This window comes from Lissotriton helveticus, chromosome 7 (genome assembly GCF_964261635.1).
Source record: "Lissotriton helveticus chromosome 7, aLisHel1.1, whole genome shotgun sequence".
In the NCBI taxonomy this organism is placed as follows: Eukaryota; Metazoa; Chordata; class Amphibia; order Caudata; family Salamandridae; genus Lissotriton; species Lissotriton helveticus.
In genome coordinates, this window is record NC_136068.1 from 15545191 (window position 1) to 15570983 (window position 25793).

Sequence of the window (25793 nt, forward strand, 5' to 3'; positions counted from 1 at the left end):
AGTGTCGCCAACCCCTTTTGATGAGCGTGGTTCTGAGGCTAGCTTGAGTATGACTGCTACTAACCTGTCTTCAGTAGAGTTTATCACCAAATGTTATTGATCCATGGATTCTCATAGCTTGTAGAGTTCATTCCAAATACTTTTAATCTCTTCATGTGAGAATCGCAGCAGAAACATCTGAAGGAAGGAAGGACACCCACTGCTCGCTGGAGCTTTGTATTTGAAAAGGAAGTGAATTCTGCAATGTAGAACCTTGCAATTAAAAGAGCGTCACACATGAAGAGGAGAAGGAAGGATGGTTCTTAGCAGAACAACTGAAGATGAGGGAGATGGCAATACACACTTTCAAGACACAAAGGTGAGGAGTGCAACCCACACAAGAGAACAAGGGGGGGGGTTCCCCACTCCCACCAGGCCCCTTACACGTCAGAGAGATCATAACAAGGCTCGACTCACGTGAATGAATGAATGAATGAAATGGAATTTATACATGCGCAACTTAGCCCCATGGGCGTCAAGGCGCCTAACTCAAAACTAGCTGAGGACACCAGGTGAAGGGAGCTTACTGATACGCATTCACAAAGCACCAGGTTTTCAGAGCTTTCCTAAAGAGATCCAATGAGGGTTGTGATTTGATCTCAAGGGGAAGAGAGTTCCATAGTTGGGGTGCCAAGATGGAAAAGTCCTTACTTCCCCATCTAACCTTCCTGGAGCGCGGGACTACCAGTTGGTTGAGCTCTAATGAGCGTAGACATCTACTCGGAACATACCGAGTAAGCAGGGATCCAAGAGCAGCAGCGTTCAGGAATACCTTCAAAAGTAAGAACTCTGAAGGTTGGGCAAAAGATAAGGGGGGGGGGGCGTTTGGGAGATCAATAAACCAATCAATTAATCAATCAGTAGATTTGTAGAGCGCTACTTGTCACCCATGAGGGTATCCAGGCGGAATTCACTGAAGAGGAAATATGGAGGCTATCAAGGACCGATAGACAGAGGAACCAGAGGCCGAAGGTTTCTCTGATGAATCTTAACAAATATGTGGTGAAGTTATGGCCTAAGTGCTGGCCAAGAGTTTCAAGAATCTGTCGACTATGGGAAAGAGTGTGAGTTCTGGAGCAAAGAAAGAATATTGAGGAAGAAATATCAAATTGCTCAAATATCGTGGGAAAAATATCGTTGGTAGGAATATCAACAGAAAAATCCTGGTGGTCAAGAATATCTATTTTAGGTAAGTAATATTGATTAAAAAAACATAGAAGTGTTTAATATCGTTTGTAAAAATATAGGGGGTCATTACGATGGCGGAAGACCCGCCACAGCCAGCCGTGCGGTGGCGGGCCCTGCCTGCCAAATTAGGATGTCGGGGGGAATCCTCAGTGCAGCGTGGTGGTCGCAAAGACCACCCACCACTGTTCCCCAAGGCGGTCCTTTTCTGGAGAGGGTTCTGTACTCACATCAGGCTCCCTACTCTTCACCTTTCTCCCAGTTCATCTCCTTGTGGATCAAGGTCTCATGAAGGTCATGCAAAGAGATGAAGGTCTCCCAGGTACCAGGGCACGTGACCCCGGATAGAAGTCATGGACAGTAAACAACTCTCACCCTGGAGATTGGGAGGCATTAGATCACCTTATAACAATGGTTCACGAATAGTTCACAATTAGGACCAATAGTGCACACAAATAGTGCACATCTTGTAAATGTAGTGCACTAACTGTAGGAACACCCACCCTGTGTTACTCCGTCACCTCTTTAATTCACAACCTATGTTCTTGGAAGACTTCTCAAGGTAATTTAAGTGCATTATACAAACAATGAAAGAACATATTAAAGAACAATTCAGAAACACGCCTGCCTCTTTATCTCCCTGCCTACGTCATGCTTAAGTCATTCATGGGAGACATGCCTTTCCACAATCTTAGATTTTGAAGCTACCGACTTAGCAATTAGTAATGATGTGAGGTCAGTGTCGTCTATCTCTAGATGACGCAATGTGCGACCCTGGGGATCTCCTGTGTGTGCAGAAACTACAGGCACCGGTCATAGAGTCTCACTGTGAGTTGCCTCACCTGTGTGGATCCAGCCCCAGCCGCCATGAACTCGTCCACCCGGCATGCAGCTCTTCAGGGATTTCACCATTGTGCTTCAAACACCATGAGCTGAGCTCACACTTGAGCTGGAAGAAGAGTTCAGTGTGCAGAACCCACCCTGTATCTTCACTCCCCTGTCTGCGGGGACAGGACTCCTGAGCCTTCCACAATCTGATCCTTTCCTGTGTACAGTGAGAGTGCCAGCTCTTGCCCTGTCTCCATATGGTCTCCTCCAGTCCTCTGCTGCAGGGATGCCTCCTCCCCTCTCACCAGCTGTGACTCCCTGGGCCTGTGGTTAGAGTTTGTCACTTTTCTAAGAAACACCTCTGCTTGGGTTTATTTCACCATCAAGTCAGTTCCTCTTCTCTAGCAGGAAACGGCTCCCATGCCTTTGGTTATATTTTTAACTTTACAGGCCTGCTACATCACACAGGACAAGGAGACACTGTAGCTCAGATCCAGAAAGATTTTGCATCGAGTTTGCATCACTCATCCTGCACCCTTAAGAACCAACACATATCGGGGAGGGGGTGAGCACCGACGGTGGGCTGCCACGGCGGGCACTGAGGCCTCACCAGGGGGGGCTCTGCAGTTTATAATAGCAGAATGAGGCTGCCTGTGGCCCACGCAGGGGGTCTCCATAGAAGGGCGGCCTCCTTAGGGCCACATGATGGCACAGACACAACAGGGCTCGTGGTATGGGGGTCTGACCATTGTCGGTGTGCCCGGTTGGGTAGAAGGAAGTGTTGGGTTGTTGGGACACATAAGGCACACGGAGTTCCTCACACTTGTTCTACCACTGGTCACACACCGACGTCTGCATACTGTTGGGCATCGCTGCGATGTGTTTGTGGTCCATGGCTTTCTGCTGGGTCATACTAAAATGCCCAGGAGACTCACCGTATGTCCACGCAAACCCTCTGAGACATGATCCTCACCTGGAATGTCATGGGGATGCACTTGGCCGTGAAGGACACCTGATGCATTATTACTTGGTGCTGAGGGGGGTGGACATCGCATTCCTCCAGGAAACTATTTCACAGGGAGATACTCATATGGATCTCTGCGGGGTCCACTTCCTCTGCGAGTCCCAGCTCACTTACGATGAAGAGCAATGCCTACTGCTTGCTGGCACCCTTGCAGAGACCTTTGGAGCTGGGCAGCATCTATGCCCCCAGTATCAATCAGACCGCATTCCTGGAATCCTTGGCATCACACTTACGTATATCCTTGCCAGCTTCTAGGATACTGGGATGTGATTTCAATTGTGTGGCATGTATACCAATAAACAGATCATCCCTCCACTAATAGATTGCCCCATCTGGAAATCAGCCGCCACCTTCCATGAACGTTTGGTGGCTCCACCATGGCCTGAAGCTGGTGCATTTGTTTTACTCACCAGTGTATGCCTTCTATGTGCAACTGGATGGGATCTCAGCATCTCCAGCAGTCACAGACCAGGCTACGCAACCAGAATATCTGGGCCGTACTTATATATAATCCGCTCATGTTGTGCTTACATTGGGGAGGTGGCGGACCCGATCCCTACATGGCACCTCTGACTGGAATTCCTGTCTGACGCGGTATTCCATGGCTCCCTACAGGAAGAGATTAGTGATTATTTCCTCATAATCAGGGCTCAGTGCTGATAGCAGTGTTTGGGGAGGTTTTTAAGGTGGTGATTAGGGGCCGGTGTATGGCTGTACAACCTGGGCTGTGCAAAAATCTAGTCTGAGTTTAATAACCTAGAGACGAGGATGCAAGCCCTAGAGGTTGCATCTCTGCTAGACTCCACTTGTCTTCCAGAGCTCCTCAGTGCGAGCATCAATCAATCAATCAATGTTTATAAAGCGCAGTTACTCACCCGTTAGGGTCCCAAGTTGCTGGGGGGAGTGTAGTGGGGAAACAACCTTTACAACACAACTTTTACAACGCACTACCATTACAACGAAACTTTTACAACGCAACATCCATTACAACGCATGCCATTACAACGCATGACACTACAACGCACACCACTACAACGCATGTCATTACAACGCAGTCATTACAACGCATACCATTACAACGCATAACATTACCATCCAACACTTACCCTACTGTTGCACCCCCTGGAGTTAGAATAGTAATTTTTACCCCTACACTATCCAACACTTACCCTACTGTTGCACGCCCTGGAGTTAGAATAGTAATTTTTACCCCTACACTATCCAATACTTACCAAACATGCAATGTAATGTTATGCGTTGTAATGGTATGCGTTGTAAAGGTATTATGCGTTGTAATGGAATGCGTTGTAAATGTAGTTTTTAAAATTTCGTTGTAATGGCATGCGTTGTAATGGAATGCGTTGTAATGGATGTTGCGTTGTAAAAAATGAGTTGCAAAGGTATGCGTTGTAAAAGTGCGCGTTGTAACGTCATACATCCGTGTAGTGTGTGCTGGTGAGGTGGATTAAAAAAGCCAAGTCTTCAGTTCCTTCATGGAGTGAGGAGGGAGGTGGTTTGTCTGATGTGGATGGGTAGGGCATCCCAGGCATTGGCTGCGAGGTAGGAGAAGGAGCGTCCTCCTGTTCTGGTTTCCCTGATGCGGGGTACTTCTGCAAAAGAGAGCTGGGCTGAATGTGGGTTACATGGAGGTTTAGTCTCTCTTTCAGATAGGCTGGTCCGGTGTTGTGGAGGACTTTGTGTGCATGGGTGAGGATCTTGAAAATGACTCTTTTCTCTATGGGGAGCCAGTGTAATGTATGTAAATGTTGCGCAAAGTGGCAGGGTCGGGGTAGGTTGAGGATCAGTCTGGCGGTGGCGTTCCCGATGTTTTGCAATTTGCTGGTGAGTTTTTTGTTGATTCCGATGTATAGTGCGTTGCCGTAGTCCAGTCTGCTGGTGATGAGGACGTGTGTGTCGGTCTTTCTATGTTCGAGAGGTAGCCATTGGAAGGTCTTGCGTAGGAGGCGGAGAGTACGGAAGAAGGTGGAGGAGACTTAGTTGATCTGATGGTTCATGCTGAGGTCGGGTTCCAGGATGATTCCGAGGTTGCAGGCTTGGTTGGCGGGGGTGGGTGTGTTTCCGAGGTTGGGAGGCTAGCAGAAGTTGTTCCATGCATTCGGTTGATGACCAATGATGAGTACTTCTGTCTTGTCTGTGTTGAGTTGAAGGCAGCTGTCTCTCATCCAGTCTGCGACTGCATTCATGTCTTCGTGGAAGTTGTGTCTTGCCTTGTCGGGTTCATTGGAGAGGGAGAGGATGAGAAGGGTGTTGTTGGCGTAGGAGATTATGTTTATTCCGAAGCTTCTGACGATGGTGACTAGTGAGCCATGTAGACATTGAACAGCGTGGAGCTGAGGAAAGATCCCTGGGGCACGCCGCAGGTGGTGGGTTGGGATCTGTGAGGAAGGGGGCGAGTCTCACTTGTTGTGTTCTGCATCTCACTAGGACAACAATATGTCATCTGGACATTTTCTTCTACAAAGAGCATGTAGCTAGATCACATGCGGGGAAGGCATGTTTGGGAGGATGTTGTCATGACTCGTCTCCACAGAGCGCTAGTTAGCAGTCACAAACACACTCCGGACAGCATACGATATGTTGCTTCATACTCAATCCAACATTAACCGGGAGGTTGTGCTCTACTACACAACCTTGTGTGGGGCCCGGGCCTTACCATGGACAATATGATTAAGGGGTTCCTGGCTGGGGTGACCCTTCCTCACCTCTCAGATGCAGCCCAGTGGGACCTTAAACAATTGACTTCAGAGCCTGAGATCAGGGGAGTCATTAAGTATTTAGCATCAGGGATGTCCCCTGGGGTGGATGGGCTGCCTGGGGAATTTTACTTTTTGTTCTGCTCAGCGCTGGTATCCCAACAGGCGACTCTATATAATGCGGTGTGGAAGGAGGGTGTCCTAACACCAACCTGTTGAGAAGCACTGTTGGTTGCTTTGTTGAAGCCCAAGTAAGACCCAATGGACACCTCTTCATATTGCCCCCTGTCAATAAAATAAAGTATTTTTATGGTGCAAACAGTATAAAACATTACCCATTAAAGTGCAAATATGTACAATCAGGTGGATGGACATACATTTGGTGATATAATCATCTCACATTCTGAAAACTATACCCGCTATAACCCCAATTAATACCGGATGCATTATCATAATATAAGGGGGGGCATTACCAAGAAGGGTGCCATCACATCAGTAAAAGCAGCAACGTGTTATATTTCCCCATTTTAACGGCCTGGAAGTCAATGTGAATAGTACCAGCATGCGATACTTGTTATAACCCACCATTGAAGTCAATAGCATTCATTATACTGTAAAACCATGCTCTGTTTACCATCTTCCATGTCAATCAAGCACTGAATTGAATGACGTTTCTCAGAGCCTTTCTTCTACTTTATTCAATGTGTGTCTGCAGCTGAAGGACACATGAATGGGGATCCCTGCACTGCTGAGTTTATATTGAACAGCTCAGGCTCTGAGAGACCTTCAGAGCAGGAAAAACCTCTCAGAGGGGCATAAATATAGACCTGGGGATACTAGGGTCATTTTTTTAGGAAACCCTTTCAGGGGGACAGGGTCATGGCTTCTGTCCCTTCCCTTCTTGGGGATATAATCAAATTGTAGGCCCTGCCAGGAGCTTGTAGGGCGCTGCTATGGTCCAGCTGATACGGACCATGAATATGAGATGAGGTGCTTCCACGACCCCTATGCAGGAAATCCCACCACTTTCTAGTTTTGTCATCTTGGAGTTGAAGAGAGAAGGAGCCACAGCCAGGAGCACAAGAGGACACGGACCCAGCCCCGTCGGAAGGGTTGGGAGTGGCTCTGAGAGCCAATGTATCCCCTGGAGTTACTGGGTTTGATGTGGAACCATCTCCTGACTGGTTGACTCTGTAAAGCTGATTTGTGCCGCGTTGCGCTTGGCTGCCGTGCTCCTGCCTCCCCACCTCACCCCACCCAGAGAGTCAGAAACTCCTGCATCGTCTCCTCAGCAGCACCGGCCCGCCTTGTCGCAAACATAGGAATATAGGAGCTGAGGGTGGGCAGAGCCGAGAACACCAAGATTAGGACCAGCAGCAGTCTGTGAGACTGCAAAGCCCTCTAGGCTAGGAATAACAGACACCACAGGGGGGGACCAAAAGTGGTGAATAATTCATGAACTGAAATCTGAGCCGTAGGGGTTGTTTTGCAACAAGGACAGGCATTAGGTGTGAGCCTTCTATTCCAATGCTTCAAGGAGGAGATAGACAAGAAAAATGTCCAGGGAAAAGGAAGGGTGGAGGCGACAGACAAAAATCAGCCAGTCAGGACGGTGGAAGAAGTGCTGGCAAATCCTGTGTGTTTTTTAGTGGCGCCACCTTTTTACTTTTCCAGGCCCTGGGCAGTGGTATTCTGTTAGTTGGTGCTGCATAGCTTTGACTTTTTATTAAACTAGTTGACTGTTTTAATACACAGAGAAGCTTAATAACATCGTTAATAATCATTGGCCCCTGCCAGAGCTAAAGTACGACAAGGACAGAGTCGAAAGCAATAGAAAGAGTAAGGAAAAGCGGCAGAGACTGAGGGACATATTTATGAGAGCTTTGCGTCATGCTTCCACCACGCAACTTGGAACATGCGTGATGCAAACTTTATGTCAGATGTTTGAAGCTATGCAAAGCCACCCTGCGAGGCGATGAGTGGCATCATAAATCTTGAGTGAGGTGACACATCGCAAATCATCGGTGATTCCGTACTTTGCGCAACGGAGGCATTCCATAGGCATTGCGATCGGTGTTCCCATGAAACTCCCAAGGTTTTTGACTCATTTACAAGGACTTGTAAAACTGGAAATGTGCCAAAAGATAAAGAGGAGAAATATCTTTATTTATTCCCATTTTTTCCCCTTTCTATATGTGATGCAGAACTCAGGATCGCTTTGTGCAGGAAGATTAATAAGTCCTTGCCTGAGCCAAGATTGTCCTTTTCCTCTTGGATATTCTCCGTAACACACAATAGGAGACACTCACCAAGGTAGGAACACTTCGGAGAGGGTTCTGTACTCACCGGCTCGCTTCTAACCACCTCCCTCCCAGGAGATAATCCCCAAGGTAGGATCACTCTGGAGAGGGCTCTGCACTCCCACCTGGTGCCCATCTCTCCACCTTCCTCCCAGCAGACACTCCCCAAAGTAGGAATAATCTGGAGAGGGCTCTGCAGACAATCCTGGCTCCTTTCACTTCACTTCCCTTCCCTTCCAGGAGACAGTCCGCAAGGTAGGAAAACTCTGGAGAAGGGCTCTGCACACACGAGGCTCACTTCTCTACACCTCCCTCACAGGAGGTATTACACAAGGTAGACACACTCTGGAGACTGTTCTGCACATACACCCTGCCCCCATCTCTTCACCTTCCTCCCAGGAGACACTCCCCAAGGTAGGAACACGTCGGGAAGGGCTCTGCACACACCCGCTCCCTTCTCTTCACTGCCCTACTGGGAGACACTCCCCAAGGTAGGATCAGTCTGGAGATGGCTCAGTATACACCTGGCTCTCTTCTCTTCACCTCCCTCAAAAGAGACGCCCCCCAAGGTAGGATCGGTCTGGAGAGGGCTCTGCACACACCCGGCTCTCTTCTCTTCGGCTCCCTCCCAGGAGATTCTCCGCAGGGTAAGAACACTCTAGAGAGGTCCCTGCACACACACACCAGGCTCCTTTCTCTTCACCTCCCTCCCATGAGACACTCCCCAAGGTAGGAACACTATGGAGAGGGCTCTGCACACCCACCTGGTGCCCTTCTCTTCACCTTCCTCCCAGCAATCACTCCCCAAGGTAAGAAAACTCTGGAGAGGGCTCTGTACACACCCAGCTCTTGTCTCTTCACTTTCCTCCCTGGAGACTCTCACTATGGTAAGAACACTCCAGAGAAGTTTCTGAACACACAGACCAGACTCCTTTCTCTTCACCTCCTTCCAAGGAGACACCCTCCAAGGTAGGTACACTCAGAAGAGTGCTCTGCACACACACCCGGCCCCCTTCTCTTCACCTCCCTCATAAGAGACACTCCCCAAATTATGGAAACTCTGGCGAGGGCTCTGCACCCAAACCCGGTTCCCTACCCTTCACCTCCTTCACAGGAGATACTCAAAAAGGTAGGATCGGTCTGGAGAAGGCTCTGCACACACCCATCTCCCTTCTCTTCCCCTCCCTCCAAGGAGATTCTCCGCAGGGTAAGAACACTCTAGAGAGGTCCCTGCACACACACACCAGGCTCCTTTCTCTTCACCTCCCTCCCATGAGACACTCTCCAAGGTAGGAACACAACACTGGAGAGGGCTCTACATGCAGACGTCTCTCTTCTCTTCACTTCCATCCCAGGAGACCCTCCTTAAGATAGGAAAACTCTGGGGAAGGGCTCTGCACACACCCGGCTCCCTTCTCTTTACCTCCCTCTCCGGAGACAATCTCCAAGGTAGGAACGGTCTGGAGAGTGCTCTGCACACACCAGGCTCTGCTCTCTTCCCCTCCCTCCTAGGAGACTCTCCCCAATGTAGGAGCAGTGTTTAGATGGCTCTGCACACATCTGGCTCTCTTCTCTTCCCCTCCCTCCCAGGGCATACTCCCCAAGGTTGGAGCACACACCCGGCTCCCCTCTCTTCACTTACCTCCCTGGAAACTCTCCCAAAGATAGGAACACTCTGGAGAGGGCTCTGCACACACACCTGTATCTCTACTCTTCATCTCCCACCCAGGAGACACTCCCCAAGGAAACAACGGTCTGGAGAGGGCTCTGCACACACCAGGCTCTGCTCTCTTCACCTACCTCCCAGGAGACTCTCCCCAATGTAGGAGCCGTATTTAGATGGCTCTGCACACACACTGAAATGGCATGGTGAGCAAAAAAACGATGGATTTAGGCCCAGATATCTGTACTGGGGTGAATGTATGACATCGTTCTGCATTTTGTCCATCAGTTGTTTATTTTACCTTAGGGAGTATCTCCTGTGAGGGAGGTGAAGAGAAAGGTGTGTTCTTCTCTTCCCCTCCCTCCCAGGACATACTCCCCAAGGTAGGAGCACACACCCGGCTCCCCTCTCTTCACTTACCTCCCTGGAAACTCTCCCCAAGATAGGAACACTCTGGAGAGGGCTCTGCACACACACCTGTATCTCTACTCTTCACCTCCCACCCAGGAGACACTCCCCAAGGTAAGAACGGTCTGGAGAGGGCTCTGCACACACCAGGCTCCCTTCTCTTCACCTCCCTCCCATGAGACTCTCCCCAAGGTAAGAACACTCTAGAGAGGTCTCTGAAAACACAGACCAGGCTCCTTTCTCTTCACCTCCTTCCCAGGAGACACCCCCCAAGGTAAGAACACTCTGGAGAGGGCTCTGCACACCCATCTGGCGCGTTTCTCTTCACCTCCCTCCCAGGAGGCACTTCCCAAGGTAGGAACACCCTGGAGAGGGTTCTGTACACTCCCAGCTCCCTTCTCTTCACCTCCTCCTAGGAGATAATCCCCAAGGTAGGAGCACACACCCAGATCGCTTCTCTTAACCGCCCTCCCACGATATACTCCCCAAGTTAGGAAAACTCTGGAGATGGCTCTGTACACACCTGGCTCCTTTCTCTTCACCTCCCTCACAGGAGCTACTCCCTAAGGTAAAATAAACAGCTGATGGACAGAATGAAGAACTATGTCATACATTCACCCCAGTACAGATATCTGGGCCTAAATCCATCGTTTTTTTCCTCACCGTGCCATTCCAGTTTGAACCCAGCCATATGCAAATCAGTCTTGACCCTGTGCCCTATGGGAACAGTCCAGCCCGAACGGCCAAGCCAGGTCCTCCCTGGACTGGAAACAAGTGGGAAGACATGGCTTGGCAGTTCGGGTTGGACTGTTCCCATGAGGCACAGGGTCAAGACTGGTTTGCATATGGCCATGTCTGTAGTGTGGTGAGCAAAATAACGATGTATTAAACCCAGATCTGTGACTGGGCGTCAATGTTTTGCCAATGTGCAACATTCTGTCCATCACCTTGTGTGTTTTGCTGTTCGCCCTATGTGGGAAGGGTATGCCCAGACGTTAGTCCGTGCTCACTACGCCACTGGAGTCAAGCTATCCTGGCTGATGACGGCTGATAGCCAGAAATCGGTCCTAGGATGCTTGATTCCGGTCCAGGGAAGACATGGCTTGGCAGTTCGGGCTGGACTGTTCCCATGAAGCACAGGGAAAAGACTGATTTGCATCTGGCCATGTCTGAACTGGGGTGGCGGAGTGAGCAAAATAACCATGGATTAAACCCAGATCTGTGACTGGGGGTGAATGTTTAGGAATTGTGCAACATTCCGTCCATCACCTTGTGTGTTTTACTCCTCAAGGTAGGCACAGTGTGGAGAGAGCTCTGCGCACACACACCACTCTCCCATCTCTTAACTTACCTCCCTGGAGACTCTCCCCGAGGTAGGAACACTCTGGAGACTGTTCGGCACACACACCTGGCTCCCTTCTCTTCACTTCCCTCCCAGGAGACATTCCACAAGGTAGGAAAACTCTGGAGACTTTTCTGCACACACACCCAGCTCTCTTCTCTTCACCTCCCTCCCCGATCCTCTCCTTGTGGAACAAGATCTCATAAAGGTCATTAAAAGAGAGGATGACTTCCAGGACACTACTGCACGTGGCCGTCGATTGAAGCCATGGATAGTAATTAACTCTCATCCTGGAGATTAGGAGGCCTCAGTTCACCTTGTAACAATGGTACACACGAATGGTGCATAGTTAGTAACAATAGTGCACACATACAGTGCACATCTTTTAACAGTAGATCACTAACTGTGTGAACACTCACTCTGTTTACTCCGTCTCCTCTATAATTCCCAACTCATGTGCTTGGAAGTCTTCTCAAGGTTGTGTAAGTGCTTTACAAAAACAATGAAAGAATATATTTAAGGTGCAATTCAGAAACACTCCTGCCTCTCCCTTCTTATGTCATGCTAACGTCATTCATCAGAGACGTGAATTTCCACCTTTCTTGGAGTTCTGAGCCACCAACATAGCATTTAATTAGTAATGTTGTGAGGACAGTTTCCTCTATCTATAAATTACGCAATGTGTGACCCTGGGAATCTCCTGTGTGTCGCAAAAGTACAGGCACTGGTCATGGTGTCTCACCTGTCACTTGCCTCACCTGTGTGGATCCAGCCCCCGCGACCATGAACACGTCCACCCGGCCTCCAGCTCTCCAGGGATTTCACCATTGTGCGTCAAACACCACGAGCTGAGCTCACACTTGAGCTGGAAGAAGAGTTCAGTGTGGAGATCCCGCCCTGTGTCCTCACTCCCCTGTCTGCGGGGACAGGACTCCTGTGTGCAGCGAGAGCACCTGCACTGGCCCTGTGTCCTCACTCCCCTGTCTGCAGAGACAGGACTCCTGTGTGCAGCAAGTGTGCCTCCACTGGCCCTGTGTCCTCACTCCCCTGTCTGCGGGGACAGGACTCCTGTGTGCAGCAAGAGTGCCTGCACTGGCCCTGTGTCCTCACTCCAGTGTCTGCAGAGACAGGACTCCTGTGTGCAGCAAGAGTGCCTGCACTGGCCCTGTGTCCTCACTCCCCTGTCTGCAGAGACAGGACTGCTGAGACTTTCACAATCCGATCCTTTCCTCTGTGCCTTGAGAGTGTCTCTCTCACCGTGTGTACTCTCTTGTCTGCAGGGACAGGACTCCTGCGCCTTCCACAATCCGATCCTTTCACAGTCCTGTGTGCAGTGAGAGTGCCTGCTCTTGCCCTGTCTCCAGACAGTCTCCTCCAGCCCTTCGTGCCAAGGATGTCTCCTCCCCTCTCACCAGCTGTGACTCCATGGGTCTGTGGTTAGAGTTGGTCACTCTTCTGCAGAAAACCTCTGCATGGGTTTATTTCACAACCAAAGTCAGTACCTCTTTCTCCAGCAGGAAACGGTTCCCACGCCTTTGGTTATATTTTTAACTTTGCAAGCCTGCGACCTCAGACAGGACATGGAGACGCTATCGCTCAGATCCAGAAAGATTTTACATCAAATTTGCATTACTTTTGTAACACAGACCTAAAGCAAAATCCAGGTTGTTCTTTACAAACCAATTCAAATGGTGATTTGTGTTGGTTTGTAACCAAAAGTAATGCTACCCAATGCTCTGCCTTGCATTAATTACTCTGCTTCAAGGAAGCATTCCACCAATGGTTCATGGCCATTCCTGTGCATCATCTGGAAAAGGGCTGGGGCCCCTGTATGTAGGATACATGAGCCCTGACAGGGAATCATCGATAACATGAAAAGACACACCTGGACACGGTGAATAACAACTAATACGGGCAAGAGAATTCTAGAATTGCGACACTAATATTGGCAATAATTATCAGAACTGATATCAAACTGCTATGTGTTTATTTTTTATGAAAATTTGTCAGCAAAACTTTTTATAAATAGATATATTGGATACACATTCGGAGAGGTTTGTATATGAATGAAATAAAACATCCTCAAAATCATTCTATGTTGTGGTACTTCTTGTAATTGTATATAAAAAGAAACAGTACAGACATGTACACATTGTTAATAATCCATTGCATCAAAGACTACGGGGCATATTATCAAGTACTGGTGTTAAAATTATCGCTGTTTTATCGGCAGGAAACTACCTGTTTGGTAGTTTTTGGTGTTAATGTTCTGGTGTTAACATGGGCTTCTATGGGAATTAACAAGGGCGTATTATCAAGCACATTATCGCCGTTTTTTCTGTAGTTTCCAACCGATAAAACAGCGATAATTTTAACACAGGTCCTTGATATTATGCCCCTACATTATCAACGGTCATGATAACAATATTGTGATGATGTGCAGAGGCTGGCGGTATGTTGTGAAACATGTGCATCCACTCATGGATGTTGATGCAAGCTTAAATCTACAAAGACTTGCAGAGATGGATTTGGCTAAAATCAGAGTGCACATGGCCCAGACATGCACGAAGATGACTGCATCTTGAGGAGCACCGGCCGCCGCCGCTGCAATCATCCAGCACCCTATCGCTTAAGCCCCAATACATATCGGGGTTTTATTTATATAATAATAATTTATTTATATAATAAAATTTAGTATCAGGTAATTTTATTGGTTTTATTGGGTTTTTTTATTGGTCGATGCTGTGACTGATCGTTCTCAAATATATAGGTGGATATTGTGACTTATCTTTTTAAAAATGTTCTTCTTGTACACTTTTATCAAGTAACCTTTCTCAATACAATGAGAAGTTATTAAAGAAAACTTAAACACAGTCTTTTTCCTTTTGACAATTTAGAACGCTATTGATGTCATTTTAAAGGAGCTTGGACAGTGACTGTTATACAATTATCTCGTCGAATTTAGGTCAGATATTCCGTTTATATTTCAGTCTTTTCTCGCTTTCTTTTAATGCGATTACGGTATTTTTTCATAAATACTTTTTTCTTTGTGTAGAATTATTACAGCCTTGCTGTTGGAAGAAAACTTTGTGGATCTCCTTGCAAACCTCGGGAATGCGATTGCAGTTGGATATTTACTGGTTTTAAGGTTAAAGGCACTTACTGTCACTCTGCCATATTTCTATCTTGCTAGGTACTGTGGCAGATTAATGAATTTTCTATTTTTGCCTCCTTTCAGCAATTACCACTGTTCAATCAAGTTCCTGTTCGGTGTACATGATATTTTTATTTTTTACAGGCCATGAGAACTTATTTGTTCTCTCCTTCAAGAGGGGTATTACCCTGAGAAGGTGAGTTTATATTTCTTTTTGATTTAGAGATAGTCTTGATTTAAAGTTTGGACACAACTTTTTCAGGCCCTAGCCATATTTTGGGTAACTGGAAGACCTTTTTTAGTACTTTTTTGATTGTAAGATTTTTGAATTGCAGCTTCCTATGATGATACTTTTCAGATATGTGCGGTATATTTGGCTGGGTTGTCCTACGGGACATCCAGCTGGGGATATTGTAGATGGATGGACCATTTCCCTGAGTATGGACTATTACTGGGCTTTTTCACAACTTTACATTTTTGTTTTTTCTTGTTGATACGAATGAGATAGTTGTCTAAGTTTTATACCAAGAACTATACATAATAAGGTATTTTCACATCATATTGCTATAGTTCTATTTTTTTAATATTATTGTTTTTGATTGTCCTGTTTCTGGTGTTCTATTTTCATATTTTACAGATGTAAGAGTGATGGTCTCTGTTATTTCTTTGTTTAGGACATATTAACAAGCATCTGTTTGTCCTATGAGGTTTATGAACAAACAGAAAATATTTATATTCGTGTTTTATTCTTGTAATTGTTGTATTTCATGTGGTTGTCATGTATTGCAATGGATATATGTTGTTTCATTACTTTCATTCATTTATTTCTGTTTCATATGTAATTAGAATGCGTCTCTGTTCTGATCTTCCCCTCTGTATATATTTTTGTGTGTATTTTGTCTACTTTTCAGCCCTGATGAAGTTCTCTATCAAAACGAAACGCGTTGGCTGAAATTCCCTGTTTTTCTGTGAACCTTCTATGATATTTATTCAATAAAGAAACTTTGGATAACTTCAGATAAAATTCCTGGACATTTCTTGCATTCCTGCGCACACCATTCAAGCATTGCTTTAGGATCTGGAAAACAGTGACACCACAGGACAGTTGGTGTCTGGGTTTGTGGCGCGGGACAATTATAAAATGTGAAACTGGTATAGAGGTGCAGGAAGGGTAGTTAACCGTCCACTGTTTTTTCTTTAACTCTCTTATCTTTGTGTAGCTGAAAGAAGTCTTCTTCTAAAGTCAATGCCAGTAGCTCACTAACTCTCCTCAGTGATGTCATATCAATGAGGAAAGTTGATTAGAAAATGGAAGAAGTGGTTAAAGTAAATGAAATAAACAAGGAGTAAAAAGAAGAAAAATTGGATACTTGATTTATTGGACTCATAACAGTCCAGGATTTGGCTGTGCAGCAGGAAGGGTTCCCATCTCAATGTTGAGTTTTCATGGTAAGTGCAATGGAACAGGGGGCGGACCGCCCTCGCACGCCTTTACAAGTTCAAATGATGACTGTAGAATACATAAGGTGTGCATCACACAACCTTTTACTGTTTTTCACAGTTGATTAATTAATGTCGGATATTATGAAAATGGCACCAAAACAAATCTAAAAAAATGGGAAACATCCATTTCAACGCAACTTTTACCACGCAGTGCCTTTACGACGCAACTATTACAACGCATGTCATTACAACGCATTGCGCCGGGGGGTGCTCTAGGATAGGGAATGGATTTAATTTACTATCCAACACCTTCCCTACTATCCACGGGGACTGGAGTTGGAATAGTAAATGAAACTATTCACTATCTAGCACCCCTTAACGCTATGCATTGTAACAGCATGCGTTGTAAAAACTGCGATGTAAAGGCATGCGTGGTAAAAGCATGCATTGTAATGTCATACATCCTAAAAAAAATGTATAGAATTATTAAATAATTTTTTTTTAAATAACTAAAATTTGACCATGTCATGAGTGATGTAATATGTGACGTCATCAGCAGTGCATTGCAGGCGCGCGAGTTATAGTTAGCTGAACTAACTATAACGGGGGAATTTCAAAGTTTTTGTATGAGTGAAATGTCCAGCTAACTATAACATGTGTGAAACCTATGGTTATTTCAATGAATTTGCAAGGTTTTTTAAATGCTAATTCCTAACTATAACGTATGTGAAACCTATGTTTTTTTCATTGATTTTGCAAGGTTTTTTAAATGCTAATTCCTAACTATAACGTGTGTGAAACCCATGGTTTTTTCAGTGAATTTCAAAGGTTTTGTAAATGACAATTATTAAATGTATTAATTGTTATATTTTTTATACCGATTTACTACATTATTTTAAACTATTTATTTTTAGATATTTTATTTTTTAAATTACATTACATATTTTTAATATAAATTGAAAAAAAATGTTGTAAAAAATATTTAAATTGTAATATATATTTTTTAAATTTAATATTTTTTTTAATTTATATATATTTTATATAGCAGGCAACAATATTCTATGGAAGAAAATTCAAGTTATTGGTAAGTACAGTTACATTTACTTTTCAGGAATAGTAGTGAGCTAGATTGTGGAATTAATTTCTCTTCAATCCTGAGGTCCCCTGTGAGCCAACTAGCCCACCAGGTACCTCCAGTATGCGCCAGGCAGCTGTGTTGCAGAGAGGTGTTCAAAGGGCACGCCCCCTTTTTACAACACTCTGCAACACAGCTCTGTGGTGCTTACTGGAGATACCTGTTGGACTAGTTGCCCCCTAGGGGACTTCTGGATTGAACAGGAATTAATTCCCCGACTTAAAACGTGCCTCAGGGCATGTTTGCACTCACATCACCTCAAGCCCTGCCCCTACCTTCATCACTGTGCTAACGCGCCCTGTAGAGTGTTCTAAGTTGGGGGATTAAGTCCCCTTACATACTGGGGGTCCCTGGGGGCCAACTAGCCCACCGGGAACCTCCAGTATACGCCAGGAGGCTACGTTGTAGAGAGGTGTAATGAGGCCACGCCCCTTTTTAAACCTCTTTGCAATGCAGCCCCCGGGCACGTTTGGAGAGGGGGAACTCATTTCCCCTGCATACTGGGGGTCCCTGGGGGCCAACTAGCCCACCAGGAATCTCCAGTATGCGCCAGGGGACTGCATTGCAGAGAGGTGTAATGAGGCCACGCCCCTTTTTACACCTCTCTGCAATGCAGCCCCTGGGTATGTTTGCAGAGGAGGAACTAATTCCCCTTGCATACTGGGGGTCCATGGGGGCCAACTAGCCCACCAGCAACCTCCAGTATGCGTCAGGGTACTGCATTGCAGAGAGGTGTAATGAGGCCACGCCCCTTTTTACACCTCTCTGCAACGCAGCCCCCTGGTGCGATTGCAGAGGGGGAACCAATTCCCCTTGGAACCTCCCGTATGTGCCAGAGGGCTGCGTTGCTTTGCCCCGGGGGGTGGTGATCCCCGGGGCAGTGTCGTGGGGGTTGGGACCCCCCACACTTCTTTTTCACTATGCCCCCGGGATTTGGTCCCCCCGGGGGGAATTTGAAAAAAAACCAGACCGGGATTTTTGAAAAAAAAATTGGGGCCTTGGGGGTCCGTGTGGGACCACCTGAGCAGGCCTAGGGGGTCAGGGTGTTTCTACCCTGCCCACCTTTTTGCGTTCTACACGTTTGTTTTTCTGCTTTCTTGTGCCTTGGTCTACCGAGCACAAGATGACTGCCAACACTTCCTGGTTTGGAGTGTTGAAAGCCAATGAGCATGCAGCTCGTGCTCGGAAAGGTACGTGTACCGTACGCGTACCGTACGCATACCCTGCAATTTTTTGTCAAAAAAAATATAATTTGGGGGTCCTTGTGGGAGCCCCTGAACAGGCCTAGGGGGTCAGGGTGCTTCTACCCTGCCCCCTTTTTGAGTTCTAAACGTTTGTTTTTCTGCTCTCATGAGCCTCAGTCTACCGAGGCACAAGATGGCTGCCAACAATTTCTGGTTAGGAGTGTTGACAGACAGTTGACAGCCAATCAGCATACAGATCGTGCTCGGGAAGGTACGGGTACCGTACGCGTACGGTACGCGTGCCTAGATATATATATTTTTTTTGCATTTGATTTTCTCAGGAACTACTGGAGGGTTTTACACCATTTGAGCAAAAGCGTGATCTGCGAATCAGACTCTACCATTTTGCCAAATTTCTTGTAATTCCGTTCAGTAGTTCGGGCTGTAGCCATGTCTAATCATCCTATGGAAAATAACGTTGGGAAAACACGTTTTGGGACCCCCCCTTTTTTCTCAGCCCCCACTTGACGAATCCCCCCAAAACTTTCAGGGAAGGAGCGGAGCGGGCCATCTTCTTTGAGAAATTCGTGAAGATTCATCAACCGGCGCCAAAGTTATTCCCAATAGAAAGTTGCGGATTTCCTATGGAAACTAGGTCCTAACTATAACTACCTACTGGCGACCGCCAGTAGGTAATATATAAATATACATACATATATATATATATATATATATATATATTTTTTTTTTTTTTTTGTATCAGTATCTCACTTTGTGTATAAGTGACTGCATGGTTTGGTGAGTAGCTACAGGAGTGTCTATATGGGTTATTAGTTGGTTTTTTGAGTATCAGTATGAGTCTCTGAGTGTCTGTATGGTTCGGTAGGGGGTATTACTTAGTGCATAGATGCATAAATTAGTGACTCACTGTTTGTATGTGTTGAAGACAGCATGTGTGCAGGACTGTATGGGTGGATGAGTGTGTGTATGGGTGTGTTAGTGAGTGAATGACTGTCTCAATAGTTTCTTTATGAGTAACTACATATGTTTTAAACTAGTATATGTCAGTATTGGTGTATATAAGTGAGTATATGTGAGAGTGAGAGATTGGAAGAGTTCCTGTATAAATAAGTATGTGTTTCTATAAGTGATTGATTAAGAGAGTGAGTATTAATTCCCCAACATACTACTCACCAGGGGGCACGTTTGCACAGCGGTTAAGGAAGGGGGCGGGGCCTGAGGTGACATGTGTGCAAACACTCCGTGTGGCGCATTTTAAGTTGGGGTATTAATTCCACTTCAATCCTGAGGGTCCCTGGGGGCCAACTAGCCCACTAGAAGGCAGATTTACAAGCCCCGTGCGCCCGTTTTACATCGCAGTTACGTCACTTTTGTGATGCAGAGACGCGCAAAAAATGCGCCATGGTGCGGGGTACTTACAACGTGACGCATCTGGGAAATGCGTCACATTGTAAAGCCCTTCACCAGAAGGAGGCGTTCCTGCGCAGGGGGGGGGGGGCGTTCCGGCACAGGAACGCCTCCTAAAAGTGGCTGATTGAAATCTACAAGATTTCACTGAGTCACTTTGGGGCCCATGCTACGTCAAAAAACTGCGCCTACTTGAAGCAGGCGTAAGGATTGACGTAGCATTATCAAGATAGGGCCCCCCAGAGCCTTGCTGGAGCTGTGTTGCGCTTGCGACGCAACTCCAGCAATGGGCTGCCTTTACGGCACAGATGCGTCACGCATCTGTGCTGTTTTTGGCCATTGGTGTGCCGCATTGTAAGTGCAAGGGAATTGTCAATGAAAGGGTTCTGGCACTAATGCAGCAAGGCTGTGCCTAACTAAACAAATGAACAACTACAGTTGCCAATACTGCTACCTATTCAATTATTTCATCAGAAAGATGGAAACAAAACCAATCTTTCCAGACCACTTTTCGGTTTGAATTTTTAAAATTTATTTCAAAGGTTTTTCATTTTTACCTTCCTTTCTATTTTTTTACACAATTTGGGTATTTTTTGGATACAAAAATCACTATACAAATGTCCGAAAAAACATCACATATAATACATCACATCTACATCACCATATCTTAACACCTCATTCTCTCCTCAATCTCCCAAGTGAAGTGCCATTCATACTATAAAGTGAACTCATTCATACGTTCAGTCATACTATTTCTCATATTCATTCAAAACTAAAGGGGAACAATCTCAGAATGCAAGACAGTATTCAAAGAGAGCTACCAAACATAAATTGAAATACAAAAAAATATTTTTCTTTTTTCTCTTTTTTATCCTAGGCCATCAGATATTTTGTAAGACTTTCCAAATATTCTTGTCGGAATGACTTGGCTTGATTGGCCTAAACAGAACGTGGTCGTTTTATGTGATTTTTTTCCGGACAGTTGTATAGAGATTTTTGTATCCAAAAAATACCCAAATTGTGTAAAAAAATAGAAAGGAAGGTAAAAATAAAAAACCTTTGAAATAAATTAAAAAAATTCAAACCGCAAAGTGGCATTGTAAATGCGGCACATCACTGGTGGCGGAGACATGGCGCACAATAAGTGGCGCATCCCCGCTAATGTGCAGGGATGCGCCACTTATTGTATCGTTGTTTTCTAGGCAGTCTTTAAAGGAGGCCAATTTGGCAGATCTGATGAGGTGGTGGTGTCTGCGGGTTGCGTTCTTGTGAGCTGCATAGCTTTCCGGTGTTCGTTCACGGTTCCATTTCTTCTCTAGCGTTTGGCAGGTTTGTTTGGAGGCCAGGAGGTCTTCAGAGACCCAGCTCGCTTTCTTTCTGGTGTGGCTGTTGGAGGGTCTCTTGAGCGGGGCATGGGTGTTGGCGCAGTCGTTGATCCACTGTCCGAGGTTGCGGGTTGTGGCGTCGAGGACGATTGGGTCTGCGGGTGGGCTCCAGGCGAAGGTGGTGTTTAGCCGTTCTTCGGTGACTTTGCTCCAGCAGCGGCGAGGCATCTGTTCGGTGCAGTGGTGTGTGGTGTGTTTCCGGAAGGTGAAGTGGATGCATCGGTGGTCGGTCCAGTGGAGTTCGGTGGTGTGGTTGAAGAAGACGGTATGCAGACAAAATATCTAAATTAAAATATCGATATACAATAATATCGATGTTTTAATTTCAATAGTATAGAATATCGATGTCCAAAATATCGACAGACAGAATATCGTTTTTTTAAGGTATGTATCTTACTAATATCGAATTTTACTAATATCAAAATTTTGTTTAGTGTTATGTGTTTTATTATGTTGTTTATATGTTTGTTAAACATGTTTTGTAATGTATGTTTGAAAATTTGTAAATTTTGCGTTTTAGTATCAGAGCGGGTTGTGGGTTTATAGGGGAATAGGGTGGGAAGTAATTTAATAATAATTAATTAATTAATATATATTTGTAAATATTTTTAATTAATAATTAATTGGTAATTAATTAATATGAATTTGTTAATTACATTAATTAGAGTAATTTTTTTATATATATATAATTTTTTGTTATTGTTAATTAATTAATTGGGAAAAAATAATATTAATTAGTAAATTAAATTAATTACAGCTAATGTGCTAATATATTTACTTTATTGTTATTGTTAATTAATAATTAATTGGTAATTAAATAATATTACTTATGTAATTAAATTATTTAGAGTTAATGTGCTAATATATTTAATGTGTTGTTATTGTTAAATAATAATTAGTTTAAGTATTTTTAGGGTTCAGGGTCAGTTTTCAGTTTTTGGGTAAAGGGGTATTTTTAGGGTTCAGGCTCAGTTTTCAGTTTTTGGGTAAAGGGGTATTGTTAGGGTTCAGGGTCAGTTTGGGGTTTTTGGGTAAAAGGGTATTTTTAGGGTTCAGGGTCAGTTTGGGGTTTTTGGGTAAAGGGGTATTTTTAGGGTTCAGGGTCAGTTTTGGGTTTTTGGGGTACAGGGGTATTTTTAGGGTTCAGGGTCAGTTTTGGGTTTTTGGGGTACAGCGGTACAGGGTAAAAATAAAATAAAATTAAATTTTAATTAAATCAATTAAATGAAATAAAAAAAAAAATTACATTAAATTATATTAAATTAAATTATATTATTTTCAATTTTTTTAAATTAAAAAAAGTAATATATACTTACCAATACTTACGTTGTAATGGTATGCGTTGTAAAGGTACCTGCATTGTAAAAACATGCGTTGTAAATACATGCGTTTTAATAGTTTTTGCGTTAATTTATATGTAGAGTTTTTAATTTATTTTAAATGTATATGTATTAGTTTTAATTTTTTAATTATGTTTTAATGTTTTTATTTAATATTTGTAAAATTATATGTATTTTAAAATTATTTTTACATTATTATTAATACATTTAAAAAAACGATATTTTTAATTTCGATATTTTTGTACTACGATATTAATTTTTCGATATTTTTGTACTTACCTTTATGAAGATATGACTCCGATATTTTTGATTTCGATATTTTTGTGTCGATATTTTGTATGTAGATATTCTGTCTGTCGATATTATGTCATAGATTCGAAGAAGACATGGGAGCTTACTGAGAAGATGTGGTCAAGTGTGTGGCCGGCGGAGTGGGTGGGTGTAGTGACAAGTTGTCTGAGTCCAAGGCTGGCGAGATTGTCAATCAGGGTGGAGGAGTTGGAGTCGTTGTTCTTGAGTTGGAAGTTCAAGTCCCCGAGGAGGATGTAGTCCGTGCAGGCAAGGGCGTGTGTGCTGACAAAGTCAGCGATGGAGTCGCTGAACTGTGGTCAAGGTCCGGGGGGGTCTGTGGACGAGGGTTCCTCCGAGGGTGGTGTTGGGGTTGGTGTGGATCTGAAAGTGCAGGTGTTCGACGGTGCTGAGGGTGTCATTGGTGTTTGTCGAGATTTTGAGAGTGTTCCAGTGTACAATGGCAATTCCTTCTCCTACTCCATTGGTGCGGTCCTTGGGTGTGATCTTGTTTTCATCTGGGATGGCTATGGCAATGTCAGGTGCCCAAGGAGGGGTTCAGCTGGGTCTCCATCAGGAAGGTGAAGTCTGCGGTGTTGGTGTCGAGTAGGTCCCAGGGTTCAACAGCGTGTTTGCGGGTGGAGCAGGCGTTTAGATGGATGCATCTGAGGTGGTTGGGTTCTTTGGTAGGTGGGTGGGCGGTCCAGATGCTGGTGAAGCTGCAGTTATGGCAGGAGAAGGGTCCTTGGGTGTGCTTCGGGGCGGCCAGGCAGCAGGTGCATAATCGTCCGGCGTTAAGGGTGTGGAGGGTGCTGGAGTCTTTGCGGAGACAGGTGTTGTGGTGTTCGCAAGGCCAGGGGTTCTGGCACTGGGCGCGGTCCAGTCGCGGACGGGCGCAGACAGGCTTGACTTAGGCACGTGTCTGCTGCGCAGCCTCCATATGAGGGGAGGTGGGAGGGAGGAGCAGCTGGGAGGCGGAAGTGGGGTGTCAAGTTGGCAAGCAGTGGGGTGGGGCCGCAGCGGCGGGAAAAGATGGGTGGAGTACGGCAGAGGAAAAAACAAGAGGCAAAACAGGGCACAGAGAAAAAGCAGAAGGGGTATAAAAAACAGAGAAGATTTAGGCAGGAGGGAGAGAAAGAAAAGGAATTTAGGCAGTGAGCAGAGAAACGGCAGAATCACCACAACAAGCAATTCAGCAGCGGTGCAGAAAACAATGCAAACCTGGCCGTGCAGCAGCGTGGGGAGGGACCGGCCTGCAAGCAGGGTCCGAGGTCGCTCCTTTCACCGCTGCACGGCCTCCATATGAGGGGAGGGAGAAGCACCTGGGAGGTGGGAGCAGGGCGGCGAGTGGGCAAGCAGGGGGACTGGGCCACAGGCACGCAGCGGCGGGAAAAGACGGGCGGAGTACGGCGGGAGAAGAACAAGAGGCAAAACAGGCCACAGAGAAAAGGCAGGAGGGGAATAAAAACAGAGGAGATTTAGGCAGGAGAGAGAGGAAAAAAAAGGAATTTAGGCACTGAGCAGAGAAACTGCAGAATCACCAAACAAGCAATTCAGCAATGGTGCAGAAAACAATGCCAACCTGGCCGGCAGCAGCATGGGGTGTGACCGGCCTCCGAGCAGGGTCAGAGGTCGCTCCTTTCACCGCTGCGCAGCCTCCATATGAGGGGAGGGAGGAGCTCCTGGGAGGCAGGAGCAGGGTGGCGAGTGGGCAAGCAGGGGGACGGGGCCGCAGGGACGCAGCAGCGTGAAAAGATGGGTGGAGAACGGCGGGCAAAAAAAAAGAGGCAAAACAGGGCACAGAGAAAAGGTAGGAGGGGAATAAAAAACAGAGGAGATTTAGGCAGGAGGGAGATAAAAAAAGAAATTTTGGCAGTGAGCAGAGAAACGGCAGAATCACGACAAGCAGCAATTCAGCAGCGGTGCAGAAAACAATACCAACCTGGCCGTACAGCAGCGTGGGGAGTGACCTGCCTGCGAGCAGGGTCAGAGGTCGCAGTTTGCTGTGGGACAGCAAGAGCACTGCTCTCGCCATCCCATAGCAAACTAGTGCTCCACTGTGAACAAGTGAGAGCATTTTTCTCTCACCTGTTCAGAGTGTGGTACTTTCCTTTCTACCTTCAGGGAGCTACATGTCAGAATAAAAAGCAATGCTGGCTCCCCCCAGGAGGTGGGAGGTGGCTGGGACCATGATCCCTAAAGAGACGGCCATGCTCCGGGGGGGTAGAGTCCCACTCCCTTTAAAAAAACAAAGAATGGTCGGGTCCCAGGAGATTGGGTCCCCGGGGCTGTAATCGGCCTGGAGAGGGGGCCGCCGGGCCTCTACTAATAAATACAAATAATGTATGAAATGGTGTTCAGGGGTGTAAGGGGCCCTATGGAAGTGGGAGGGATTACTTATTTTTATTTTCTCTCGTGGAGGAGTCGCGACCCCAATCGCAGTTCTCAGCGCTGCCCCCCAGAGTAACATTGGGGTGAAATCACAAATACATCTTAAATAAATAATTAAATACTATCTAATTCAGAAAGTAATGTTATAGTTGTGAACTTTTTTTAAAGTAGTGATATTGAACTTCAAAATCAGAGTTTGATTTAATATTTAAAATGTAAATTAAAAGTTATAGTTGAAAGGTTATATGGGTTGTAGTACTTTGAATTAGTGCTTTTATTTTGCAGTTTCACAATGGGCATGCGTATCCAAAAAAGAATCAAAATACTATATATGTGTAAAAATAAATAACTTTCACTGTTGGGTTTTGGGTGGCTCTAAGAAGAGCTCTTGTATTTATTATGACTTTGTTGGCTTTGTTACAGCTACATGTAGGTGAGGATGCACAGCTTAAGGCTGTTCAGAAACACTCTGTTCCCTTGATCTGTGAAGTGAACTCCATCAGTTCTGTAGATGTTATGCATGTTAAAACCTTGATTGTTGT